The 13,352-nt window shown below is 39.9% G+C and overlaps 1 protein-coding gene across 1 annotated transcript in view; it reads right to left on the bottom strand.

The window, feature by feature from the left end:
• Positions 1–13,352, bottom strand: part of NR3C1 (nuclear receptor subfamily 3 group C member 1) — a 274,894-nt gene that overhangs the window by 132,555 nt on the left and 128,987 nt on the right. The window lies entirely within an intron of this gene.

The raw sequence follows: 13,352 nt of genomic DNA, 5'->3' as shown, positions 1-13,352 counted from the left end.
TGATTACGGGCACTGTCCATGTTGTTGCTTTTTATTCTACATTGTACTCCAGTTCATGTCCTGGCCGTAGGTCAGAACTTACTTGTTTTATACAATTTTTTTGTACTAATAAACTAATTTTGACTACATACTCCTTTTTTTAATTCATTGGCTGCATTAAAGCCCCGTTAGGGGGTTTCCTTGTATTTTCTTTAGCTCTCTTGCAGTTACAGGGATAAGTCAGCCCATTTAACACTGGCAGGGGTGCTTACAATTATATATATTTTTTAAAAATGTATTTAAAACCTTTACCCCAAAAGGAAAAGAAATGTTTTTTCTGTAACGGATTATAAAGATGGAGTTCAGCTTCAATTCGTTAGTGTACTTAAATCTGCTAGTGCATCTAACATTACCCTCCCCCCAGACTGACAATGCTGCTGTGCAAAGGTGCCCCTTATGCTTATTCATCCAGAGTGGTATCTGTATAATACAGGAAGTGTGTTACTGGCCAGATCACCAGGGCAAACAGAGGGAAACAAAACAAAAAGATAACCAATACAGCAACCTCTAATAATAGGTAAGCTGCAATATATTACAAAAATTTCAACTATTTTTATTTTTTTACCTTATAGAATTTTAAAATGGTGTGCATGTGTATTTTTTTTATATATAAATCTTTATTAGACAAATGTAACCCAGCATGCATGCATGACAGTGTTGTCACAAGCACTAAAGAGAGAGCGAGGCAGAAGCTCTTTGCTGTGTCTATGTCATGCTCCACTGCTAAGTGCTCAGTATGGGAAATATGTCCAGCTACTTCAGAGTGTTTGTGATGTTCCAGATATAAAGTAAGAACATCATTTATAATCTGTGTATGACAGGTTTGATGCTAAAAGGCACATCTGCTGTCAGGCCTAAAATCAGAGAAAGATTTAGTTACATACACTGACAAATGCTATTTGTGTCGGCAGCTGGCAATTAAAGTAGATTCCTCGAAAACCTTACACTTGTTTTTCACTTCCATATCTAAAAGGAACCAATATTTTCAAAACCCTACAGAACAGCAGCATTTTTGGATTGATAACAGAACAACAGTGCACTACCGAAGCTATACAGTATATACACACCCATCTATCCAACCATTCAATGGAACATGTGTTTCTATTTTGTGATCAAATCCAGCAATAATAAATTGGTCTGACTAATCTCGATTGCTTTGTGCAACTTTTAAGGTATTTGTAAATTCTGTATATACTTGTATTCTATTTTGTATGTTTGCCTATGTATTGCACACTGCACTCATTGTGCACACGGCACTAATAATGTTTCGATTACGTTTGCATTCTTTCAAGTCCTGATTAGAAATTAGCCTGCCTATGTTACGCCCCTTGTTACCATAAAAGTAAAATTGTAATATTAATGTGATGTCTATGTAACAATGTGTATAAAAAAACATTAATTGCATCAAATAAACAGAACAGTTATTTTAACCACATGCCGACCAGCGCACGTCGATATACATCGGCACAATGACACGGCTGGGCAAAAGGGCGTATAGGTACGTCCCCTTTAAGAAGCAGCATTGTGGGTGCACACCCACAGCATGATCCGTGACCGCAGGTCCCACGGACTCGATGTCCGCGATCGTGTCACGGAGTGGAGGAACGGGCAGATTCCTTTTTTAAACAAGGCATTTTCCTGTTCTGCCTTGTGACATGACATCGACCAGTGATCGCTGTCATGTGAGTAGTAGCCCATCCCCCCCACAGTTAGAATCACTTCATAGGACACATTTGACCCCTTGATCGACCCTAGTGTTTAACCCCTTCCCTGCCAGTGTCATTCACACAGTAATCAGTGCATTTTTATAGCACTGATCGCTGTATAAATGACAATGGTCCCAAAAATGTGTCAAAAGTGTCCGATGTGTCCGCCATAATGTCGCAGTCACAATAAAAATTGCAAATTGCCCGCCATTACTAATAAAAAAAAATAATAATAAAAATGCCATAAAACTATGCCTTATTTTGTAGACGTTATAACTTTTGCGCAAACCAATCAATATACGCTTATTGCAATTTTTTTTACCAAAAATATGTAGAAGAATACATATCAGCCAAACTGAGGAAAACATTTGGTTTTTTATATATTTTTGGGGGATATTTATTATAGCAAAAAGTAAAAAAAATGCGTTTTTTTTAAATTGTCGCTCTTTTTTTGTTCATAGCGCAAAAAATAAAAACCGCAGAGGTGATCAAATATCACCAAAAGAAAGCACTATTTGTGCGGAAAAAAAAGGATGTCAATTTTGTTTGGGTGCAACGTTGCACGACCGCACAATTGTCAGTTAAAGCGACACAGTGCTAAATCGGTCTGGTCAGGAAGGGGGCAAATCCTTCCGGGGCTGAAGTGCTTAAAAGATGCGGAGTGTATCTTTTGTGTTGGTTCTCTAATGCAGTAATTATTATTAATTTGGAACCACTAAGCAATATGAGAATAGGAGTTGCCTTTCTATAAAATTTCCAGAACAGCGACCAATTAGCATTTAAAAGCAAGACAACTGTTTGTTGTGTAAAGAAATGTGCCTGTTTTAAATAACTTTTGATTCTTGTTTTCCAATAATCTTCTGAAAAAGATGTGACTGTGGCAGCTAAGTTAAGGAGACACAGAAAGCAATGGATGCCATAGGCTCCTCCTTCTACCAATTGACTTCTGTGGGGAAGGTGCGGGAGGCATGACCAAGCTGCGTTGTGTGTGTCTATGGACGCACAGAGCCAAGCTCGGGAAGATTCATGCATAAGTTCCTCCTTAGCACACACGCTTGCACCCATAGGAAAGGAGAGCACCGGCAACGGACTGCCAAAGAGGAAGTAAGCCTCCACTCTGTGCAATATTGTTAGTATATCCTCATTTTTTATTTTAATACAAAAAAAAAATTGCTTTTATTATCACTCTAAAGGAGTTGTAAAAGCAGAAGTTTTTTTTTACCTTAATGCATTCTATGCATTAAGATAAAAAACCTTCTGTGTGCAGCAGCCGCCCTAATACTTACCTGAGCCTCATCTCTATCCAGTGATGTGCACGAGTGCCTCGGCTGTCCGGGACTCTCCCTCCTCATTGCCTCAGACACAGCAGAGGTGCCAGTGGCGCCTGCTACTGTCAAAGTCAGTTAGCCAATCATGGGAGCGAGAGGGGGCAGGGCCGAACTGTGACTCCATGTCTGAATGAACACACAAAGCTGCGACTCGGTTTGGGTGCCCCTCTAACAAGCTGCTAGCTGTGGCGGCACTCAACAAAAGGAAGGAGCCAGGAGCACTGAAGATGGACCAGAGAAGAGGAGGATCCAGGCTGCTCTGTGCAAAATCATTTCACAGGGCAGGTAAGTATAACATTTTTTTTTTCTTTAAAAATAACAAACAAGACTTTAGTATCACTTTTAAGGCTCCATTCACACTTGTACGACTCCAAAGTCAAGTGGCATGCAACTTTGGATGTGACTTGTTGTTCCTCAGCAAAGTCAGACCCACTATTGCACCACTATTGCATGTAAAACATTCAGGTATGACTTTTTTGCAACTTTTGAGGGTTAACATCGAAGTCTATGGCCCTCCAATTGCATAAAAGTTTGACCAAAATAGTGCATGAATGACTTTAAAGCGGAGTTCCACCCTAAAGTGGAACTTCCGCTCATCGGATTTCTCCCCCCCCCTCCGGTGCCACAATTGGGGGGAGGGGGGTGCAGATACCTGTATAATACAGGCATCTGCACCCACTTCCGGGAATAGCTAGCCGCAGATGCGCCCCCTTCCCCCCCCGTTGTGCTCTGGGAAACACACAGTTCCCACAACGGGGACCAGTGAAGATGCGCAGTAAGGAACCGGGCAGTGAAGCCGCAACGCTTCACTTCTCGATTCCCTGACCGAGGATGGCGGTGGGGGCAGCCGAGAACCGAGCAATTGCTCGTCATCTGCTGCCGACATTGCGGGCACCCTGGACAGGTAAGTGTCCATTTATTAAAAGTCAGCAGCTGCAGTATTTGTAGCTGCTGGCTTTTAATATTTTTCTTAAGGTGCAGCTCCTCTTTAAGTCGCACATATATGAATGGTTATCATTAAAAAAACATGGGTTACGACTTGTCATGTGACTTTGATGTCCAAAGTCCCAAGACAAGTCATGCAAGTGTTAATGGGGTGTAAGGGCTCATTCACAAGGTCAACACTGGGGCACATAGAAAACTGTTTTTTTTTTTTTCCTATGGACCCTGCTCACATCACGACACAACACTGCAGTGAGCGGCTTAAAAACAGAGACATGCTGGAATTTTTTGTAGCGTAGCTGACCTCACCACGTGTCCCCACACCAGAGTACATCACTTTTGTAACACTTCAATAAAATAAAAAATATATAAACAATGTGATGTGTTGTAACACATATTGATCCTCCCCTCTCCATCCCTGCACAATGGACACCAGCACACAGGACTGGTGTGAATGAGTCCCTACTGTTATGGTTGTACCGAATGTTTTCTTTAAATACGTTAATGATTAAAACGGTCAGATAAAATTGTCAATGAATATTAGATGCATGCATGGGACCACAAGACAGGACTGACTGAAGCAGACAGTCGCCGTAATTCACACCATGCCAACTAGTACACCCGCCAAAATGTTCTGTTTACCTGAACAGACAATTAAACAGCGCCAAGTTACAACACTCCTATTTAACAGAGGTTCAAAGTACAAAGCACGGGATTTTTCATTGCTACAATAAGAGAGCAAAATAAAAAGCCAGAAAGTGTACTCAAGTCTTCTCATTGTTTTAATAATACTCTAGTTGTCTTTATATGAGAAACTCTTCTATTTCTTTCACTGAACAATACACACTAGATTCCCCTTGACTGTTCAAAACACATAAATCAATATTCACAGTCTCTTACTCAAATAACTATGAGCGCTTCAGGCTAAAGCATACATATTTCTTGTGGACTTCTAAAGGTCTGTCTGTGCCGAGACTTCAAAGAAGAACTTTTAAACAAGACCAGTCCTGAAGGGCAGAAAATGAAGCCCCACGTCGGAGAAGCTGGCTTTATGTTTGACAGTTAAGTTCTGCCATAATTCAAGAGCCAGAGGTATTATTTTCTAGCAACATCACTGCTATTCTTCTCCATATACTAAAAAAGACATGTACAGCTGAAGAACACAACTAATATAACAGACATTCAGCACTGTTAACACTCACTAGTGGGTTCGGAGGGGTTAGGAACTGTAGTTGTCTAAAGCAGTTTAACTACACAACTTTTTGCTTAACCACTTGCTTACTGGGCACTTAAACCCCCCTCCTATCCAGAACAATTTTCAGCGCTGACGCACTTTGAATGAAAATTGCGCGGTCATACAACACTGTACCCATATGAAATTTTTATCATTTTTTTTACCACAAATAGAGCTTTCTTTTGGTGGTATTTGATCACCTCTGCAGTTTTTACTTTTTGTTAAAAAAATGTAAAAACTGAATTTTTAAAAAAAAAATTTTTTTAAATTTTTTTATATTTTGTTATAAAAAATTTAAAACAGGTAATGTTTCTCCTTCATTGATGTACGCTGATGAGTCGGCAGTGATGGGCACCGATAGGCGGCAGTGATGGGCACTGATCAGTTACACTGATAGGCAGCACTGCTAGGTGGCACTGATTGGCACTACTGGTGGGCATTGATAGCTGGCACTTGTGGGCACTGTTAGGTGGCACTGTGGGCACTGTTAGGTGGCACTGTTAGGTGGCACTGTGGGCAGTATTAGGTGGCACTGATGAGGCAGATGTGCCTCTTCTACTTCGGGACCGTTGTCCCTCACATCTGAGCCGGTGAGCGGCTTTTTTTTCTACTCGCGCTGTCAGCGTGAGTAGAAAAAAAAATCCGATTACTGATCTTTTGTTTATATCATGTGATCAGCTGTCATTGGCTGACAGCTGATCACATGGTAAGGGGCCGGGACCGGCCCCTTCCTTAGATCGGTGATCACCCGAGTCTCAGTGACTCTGATCAGGGCGCGCGCCGAGCGCGTGCACAGGGGAGGCCGTCGTATGACTCCTTGGGGACCCCAGGTCACAGGAACTAGTGTCCCCATTGGAAGATTTCCCCTCTATTACTATTCTGGGGACAAAATGTGCGATCGTTTTACTTTCACTTTCAATGATAATGGTAAACAGGACAAATAGAGAGGGTGAATCTCCCTAATGGGGCACAGACCATAATAAAAACTGACAGGGGATCTAATCTATCTGTACTCTATCCAAAACTAAAAAAAAAAAGTTTTGCCTATAGTTATATTTTAATTTCCCTTTTCTATTATACAGTAAGCACAGCTATGCATTTAGCTTGCACCCTGACCAGCATCATCTCCAAACCAGTCAATAACATGTGCAATACGATAACTGCAAAAGCCTGTGACAAACTTGGAGTGTTGGAAAAAAATAATTGATTCATTCTTGAGTGGTAAATTATTTGGGATGAAACTATTATTAGAAAGGGGACCCCTTATTATCTTCTGTAATGTAAATGCTAAAAAACAAAAAACAACAAAACGCATAAAAAGCAACCTCCGTGGTTTAAATATGAATTCATAATACAAAAGAGAATATCGAACGACTGATTGTCCGTTTTTTTTTTTTTTTTTGCATGCTAGTCTCATGTTGAAAATTAAGAGGTTACTAAAGTTACGAAATTTCTCGTAATACAGAAAACAAATTCAGAAGTGATGTAACTTGTTTTATTGTAATATATTTTTTAGATTTCGAGCATGTGAGGTCTTAGTCACATGATTTTTTTCGTACCAATACTATACTATTGACACCAAAATTGTTGTGTTACTGTATGAGCAAAGCTAATATCCTGCCCTGGGGACTGTCCATATTTTCATGCTTGCTATCTTCTTGGACATTGAGCCTCTGGAGCTTATGAGTAGACTCTGCCACTAGAGTGCACACAAGTACAGAATCACAGTATATATGAAATAATATGCTGTGATTCGAGGGAAGCTTCAGAATGGCAAAGATGTTTTTATTGCAAATTATGTGAGTAGACTGCAGTTTCTCTTTAAGATATATGCCGCACAACCAAAACTTTTCTTTATTGATGTCAAATGCAACTCTAACTTTTAGGGCCCATTCACACCAGATGCGTTGGGATTGGATGTACTCAAACGGCACAGACAGTCCAAAATCCAGGTTATCCTATGAGTATAGTTCACACTATTGCATTGCAAACAAAAAAGTACCACAAGGTGCATTTTTCCACGCTGCAAATATATACAAAAATGCACCCCAACACAGTGCACATAAAAGCCTAACGAAGAAAGAAGATTGAAGTGACCTCAAAAGAAATGCAAGCTTAGGAAAAATGCACCACAAATGCATGCAAATGTGCATAAAACCCACATTAAATCTACACCACTGTGCATGCAGTTTCTGGTGTGAATGGGCCCTTAGGATTTTATTAAGATTTAATTACTGATTGACTTTTAGCAATTATTTAGGCCTGATGAATTCGTTATCAAAATTTTTTTTTTTTTGGGAAGTACAAATAGGCCACCCAGTGGGAACACATACACACATACTGTATATATTCAAAAACGTCCTATAAATAATCATTTGTCCTATAGCTGGATCTCAGACACAAGACAGAAGCTACCATAATAATCTAAAACACATGAAAACCATCTATTTTTTTTTTTTTCATAATATCAGCAAAGAAATTAAAGGTCATAAATAAGTTGTGGAAATTTCACAATATTTCTCCAGACAACATTAGAAGCAAACAAAAAGCATGCTTGTATTTACAATTTAGCACAGCCCTTGATCTAACACAATAGGAAATACCAAATCTTGCCAGAAAATGATTCAGCCAGCAACTATTCCTTAGCAGTTCAAGGATACATAAGTCATAAATACCTCAACAAACATGGATTCCTTAGGGATATGAGAGCAACATAAGAGAAAAGTTTGCTCTTGGGAAACCTTGGCACTTATTGACTATTGTTACCAAACATCCCTAGACTTTAATTGGACTGGAAGATTATTATAACACATTTATAAGTCCAAAACACAAGAGAACTGTGGACTTCTAAGGAAATATATGCAATGTTCACAGGTGTTGGACGCAGAAAAGCATCCAGCACTTAGATTATGCTGGCTCTGGTTATCCTGGGCTGTGGACACTTTATTAGTAGGCCAGGGGAAACAAATAAAAAGATTGGAATAGCGTGGCTCAAACACTGAATGCAACATTAGTCTCCATTCACACTAGCGCGTTTTTTGATGCATTTTGCAGAAATGCATGGGAATTTTTTAACATGGGTTCCTATGGAACATGTTCACATCAATGCCTTTTTGTACCTCTGCATTTTTGGAAAGGGTCAGGGACTTTTTTTCATGCAAAATGCAGCGTTTTGCATGTAATAGAATTCAATGGACCAGCATCAAAAACGCAAGTGCACCGTTTTTGCAGCGTTTATACAGCGTTTTTGATGCGTTTTTTTTTAAAAAACTGCAAAACGTGGCAAAAACGCTACGAAAAGGCTACTCAAAAATGTGGCAAGCATGACAAAAAAAACTCCAAAAACGCTCAAAAGCAACATGCATAGGTGTGAATTGAGCCTTAGGGTCAACTCGCCATGACAAATGGAGAAATGTGCACAATCAGCCCTTTTGCCCCTTTCACACCTGGAAGAGAGGGAAGTGCTTGGCAGGTGCTGAGGTGTGCACGTGCAGCTGGCTATGTTTTAGATGGTAAGCTCTAACGAGCAACTCCCTCTGATTCCTCCTATAATGAATTGTATTGTAACTGTACTGTCTGCAATCGTCTTGTAAAGTGCTGTGTAAACTGTTGGCGATATATAAATCCTGTATAATCATTTTTGAGTGCAGTGCAGGAACATGACAAATAAAGATGTTTTGCACTGCACTTGGTCACACGCATATAAACTAAAGCCGCGTACACACGAGCGGAATGTCCGACAGAAAGTCTGATGGAAGCTTTTCATTGTATATTCCGATCGTGTGTAGGCCTCATCGGACTTTTTTTTTTTTTAAATATCTGACGGACCTAGAAATAGAACATGTACTAAATATTTCCAACGGAACCAATTCCTATCAGGAAAATCGCACGTCTGTATGCTGTTCCGACGGAGCCAAAAAGACGCATGCTCTGAAGCAAGTACGAGACGGAAGCTATTGGCTATTTAACTCGTCCCAGCGTACGTGCTGTACGTCACCACGTTCTGGACAGTCTGACTTTGGTCGGACTTTAGTTTGACCGTGTGTAGGAGACACTTGACCGCTTGAATGGAATTCCGTCAGAGAAACCTTCGGAGTTTATTCCGACGGCAAAACCAGTCATGTGTACGCAGCATAACAGTAAAATAAATGAAATGCCCAACAAGAATGTGGGCCTCTGTCATCATGGCAACCGATGTTGGGTAGATTAGGAAAACAGGAACACACTGCACCACACAATTAGGCAGAGGGAGGTTCAACCTACTTGTTTTAACCCCCAGAAAAATGTCAGTGTTGGTATGGTGTATATTTTAACGATGTGTACATTATGAATTAAAAGCAGAACTTGAGCCAAGTAAAAACTTTGCTTGATACATACATTATACCACTTTTATACTTACCTGTGTTTTTGTATCATTCCCCCTAGTGCAGATGGTGTTCTGGCAGGTAACAATACTGAACTACCCCTCTGGGTGTTACTGCTAAAACAAATGATTCTGGTGGCTCAATGATCTGGCTGGGACTGTAAAGCTGCATCCTAACCCATTTTAATTGAAGACACAGCCTTTGTGGAGTGGCCCGGTTTCCACGTGTAATGATTTGATTTGATTGGGTACAAATGTACTCCTGTTCATACTGTGTTGATGGGCAATAAAAACAGACACTCCAGAGAAAAAAAAAAAAACAATAGGAAAAATCTTCAGAAATTAAGAGCAATTCTTTACACAATGCAGCTGCAAAACCACAGAATGTAAAATGCCTGCAATTCAGCAAGAGACAGTTTGGAAATATCACAAGGAGCTTCTGTTTCTCACATCTTTGCATGTGTGCAGAGGTGAGGAAGAATCAGCAGGAGATCCCGATTATCCCATTGAATCATGTCTGGAAAGTGCAGAGACAAGAAAGCGTCAAGAAGCTACAGGCTATGAGTAGTATGGCCTGCAGCGACAAGTGAAGTTGTGTTCAAGAAGGGAAAAGGGAATTGATGTCCATTTTAGATCTGATAGTTCCTCATCACTATGAATAATAAATTACAGGAGGAGGATTAGGCAAAAGCTCATATCACTTGTACATTTATTTGCAATGAGATTGTTTCATCTTCTGCACCGGGAATAGTAAGATGCCAATCTGATTTTTTTTTTTTATATCAGTATACCTGGATATCCTAACAATAACAAAACAAAAACAATAAACATACACAATTAAGTTCAACAGAAAGGTATAAAAACACACATTTTTCCATATCATTACACATTCTTTATGTGAATCTGCATAGAAGTTTAAAACTATACAACTTTTTGCCTTACAGAATATATTAGACCCTATGACAAACTTTAAGGGGTTCTAAAGTAAACAGTTTTTTTTATCTTGCATTAAAGTAAAAAACGCCCCACTAACTGTCCCCTCCCCCAACATTTACCTGCCTCCTCTCTCCTCCCCAGCACTGTCCTGGCTGCAGCAACTCTCCTCTCACTTCCTGGTTTCACAGGAGACACGGAGGGCAGCGGGAGCCACAGGCTCCTCCTGCTGTCAGTTAAGTCAAACTCCTGTGAAGATGGAGCAGGGGTGTGGCTTAGCGGCGCTGCATGCGTCTATGGATGCACACAGCTCAGCTCAGGAGCATGCCTGCACAGGTGCCCCTATAGCACTCAGCTTGCAAAGGAGAGGGAAGCATATTACCTCCCCAATGTGACAGTGCTTGGGTCTAGTGGTCCAGTTTCAGACACTGTCACATGTTTAAGGGAGTAACATCGCCACTCTTTCTTGGCTCTGACACAAGGTATTTTGGTGCCAGCTATGACAGGGGAAGGAGTGGGGAGTGATTACTGGTAAGACCAATATCAGTGTGTTTGAAAGGAGGCCCTTTGACTTGAATAGATAAAGTCACAGTACCCCTTTTAAAGCAAAGTTTGCATAAAAATGCAAGTTTGTGCTATTTCTCAGTCCCCCACCCCCATGCATGAACGCTAATTTAAATGATAAAACAATTGTAGAAAACACCGTAGACCACATATGTCAAACACAAGGCCTGTGCCAGGCTTGTCATGCGGCCCACACAACCAGAACCTGGCGAAACTCCATTTTGACACCTCCAGCTCTCACCCTTTCCCACTATCACTTTAAAACACAGAAGCCTTCTGTGTTTACATGGGACAACTTTGCTCTTAGCGGCTCCCAAATCTAACAGATCTCTGCATGTGCTCACTGTGAGGCATGACAAGGACAGATCTACAGATTCTGAGAGAGAACAATCTCCCTGCATGCCAAACAGGAAGGTATTATAGTAAGACCGGGTAGCTTGGGGGGGGTATGATGTTGCACACCCTGTAATCAGCACACACGTCTGCACTTTGTACATAGCACACATCTAAACCCTGCACTCTGTAGATAGCGCACCCCCTGAACTCTGCACTTATATATATATATATATATATACACATAGCACACCCCTATATCTTGCATTTTGTACCTATCACACCCCTGAACCCTGTATTCTGTATATAACACCCTCCTGAACTCTGCACTCTGTATTTAACGTAATCCTGAACTCAAAGTCAGCCTACATATTTGCCATTTCTGTTTTTCATTTCTATCTATTACTTCTTGAGTGAGCACTAACTTCAAATTAGCGGCTTCCACATTCTGTATGAGTATCTTATACCAGTGGTGGTCAAACAGCTTGATTTTGGCAAGTCATGGATTATAGCTGTTTGCAGATCTATCTCCTTTTTTTTCCACAAAGTTGGACAGTTTTTATAAAGTGAAGAAATACCTATTTTTGGCAAATGTGTTACCCCCCTCACAGAAATCAAATCAATCAAGATCCAATGGTGCTGAATAGAGATGATCACATGGGGAAAGTTAAGATGACAGCAGCCAAGAATGGCTTCAAGGTTGCAGCCAACACTTTGAATGGTCCTCCGGTGTAAGATTCTTTTTTTTTTTATCTCACTGCAGATTTACATAACAGTTTAAAAGCAATGCGGTTAAAGGTATCATCCCTCAAATAAAAACATTTACTTTATCTGTGTCATTTAGGACCTCCTGACTTATTTTTAAAGCTGCACAAAGCACTGGGTTTCCTATCTCATTCCATTTTAACTCACATAAATCTATAGCACATATGTCTCCAGTATTCACCTGGGAAATTAAACCATCATTTTCTAACTTCCTTAGAAAACCAGTTAAGCAACAAACCCATTTGTTGATGGTCTCTTATCCTCCATCTGCAATTTTCTTAGGGCAGTAAAGGGCAATGAATATGGCAAATCACCCATCAGCACACATGCAGTAAATCCACCTGTATTACCCTCTTAGTATATGCAACAAAATGGAAAAGTTTAACAGAATCTGTAAAGATGTTATCAGTTTTAGTGATCCCTTAAGGAATAAAAAAAATACATTTTATAATGGACAAACTTTATGTAGAAAAAAGTACATTAGTTGAACTGACTACATTGATATCAATAACACAATTACTGCTCTTTTCAATATGAAAAGGTCAGTTCTTCCTTTATGGAATTTGTCTTTGTGTTAAATGCAGTAAAACACACTGACTGAAGTTGACCTCTCCCAACTTGCTGCCAATCATAAAGCCTGATGAATAGCTGTTGTATATACAGTATGTGTGTGCTTATAAGGCATGGTTTGGATATATTTCCCTTTTGTTTGAGAGCATAAAAATTATATGATACTACCCCCATTATCACAAATTTGTCTTCACCCTCATCCACCCAAGCTCCTCCCCAATTTACCATATTGGGTAGGTCACACCCAATTACAAAAAAAAAAAAAAAAAAAAAACTATCCTAAATGGTGAGAGTAAGGTTCAGGAGGGAAGCATTTTCAATATGAAGCCAAAATCAAGAACACAGGGCCACAACCTCAAACTAGCAGGTGGAAAGTCAAAACTAATCTTAGTAAGTATTGATTAAATGAAAGAGTAGTTGACGCTCAAAATGGATTTCCAGCAAAGGTAGAGCCACACAACAGTAAGAATCAAATATGCCTGTAACAAACAGACCTATAATGAAACAAAAAAAAAAAAAAGTAAAAAAAAAAGAAAGTAGTATGTGTATATATACAGTATCTCACAAAAGTGAGT

The sequence above is a fragment of the Aquarana catesbeiana genome, linkage group LG03, assembly GCF_042186555.1.
Source record: "Aquarana catesbeiana isolate 2022-GZ linkage group LG03, ASM4218655v1, whole genome shotgun sequence".
Taxonomy (NCBI): Eukaryota; Metazoa; Chordata; class Amphibia; order Anura; family Ranidae; genus Aquarana; species Aquarana catesbeiana.
The sequence above is the reverse complement of the archived record's forward strand: the minus strand, read 5'-3'. Positions and strand labels throughout refer to the sequence as shown.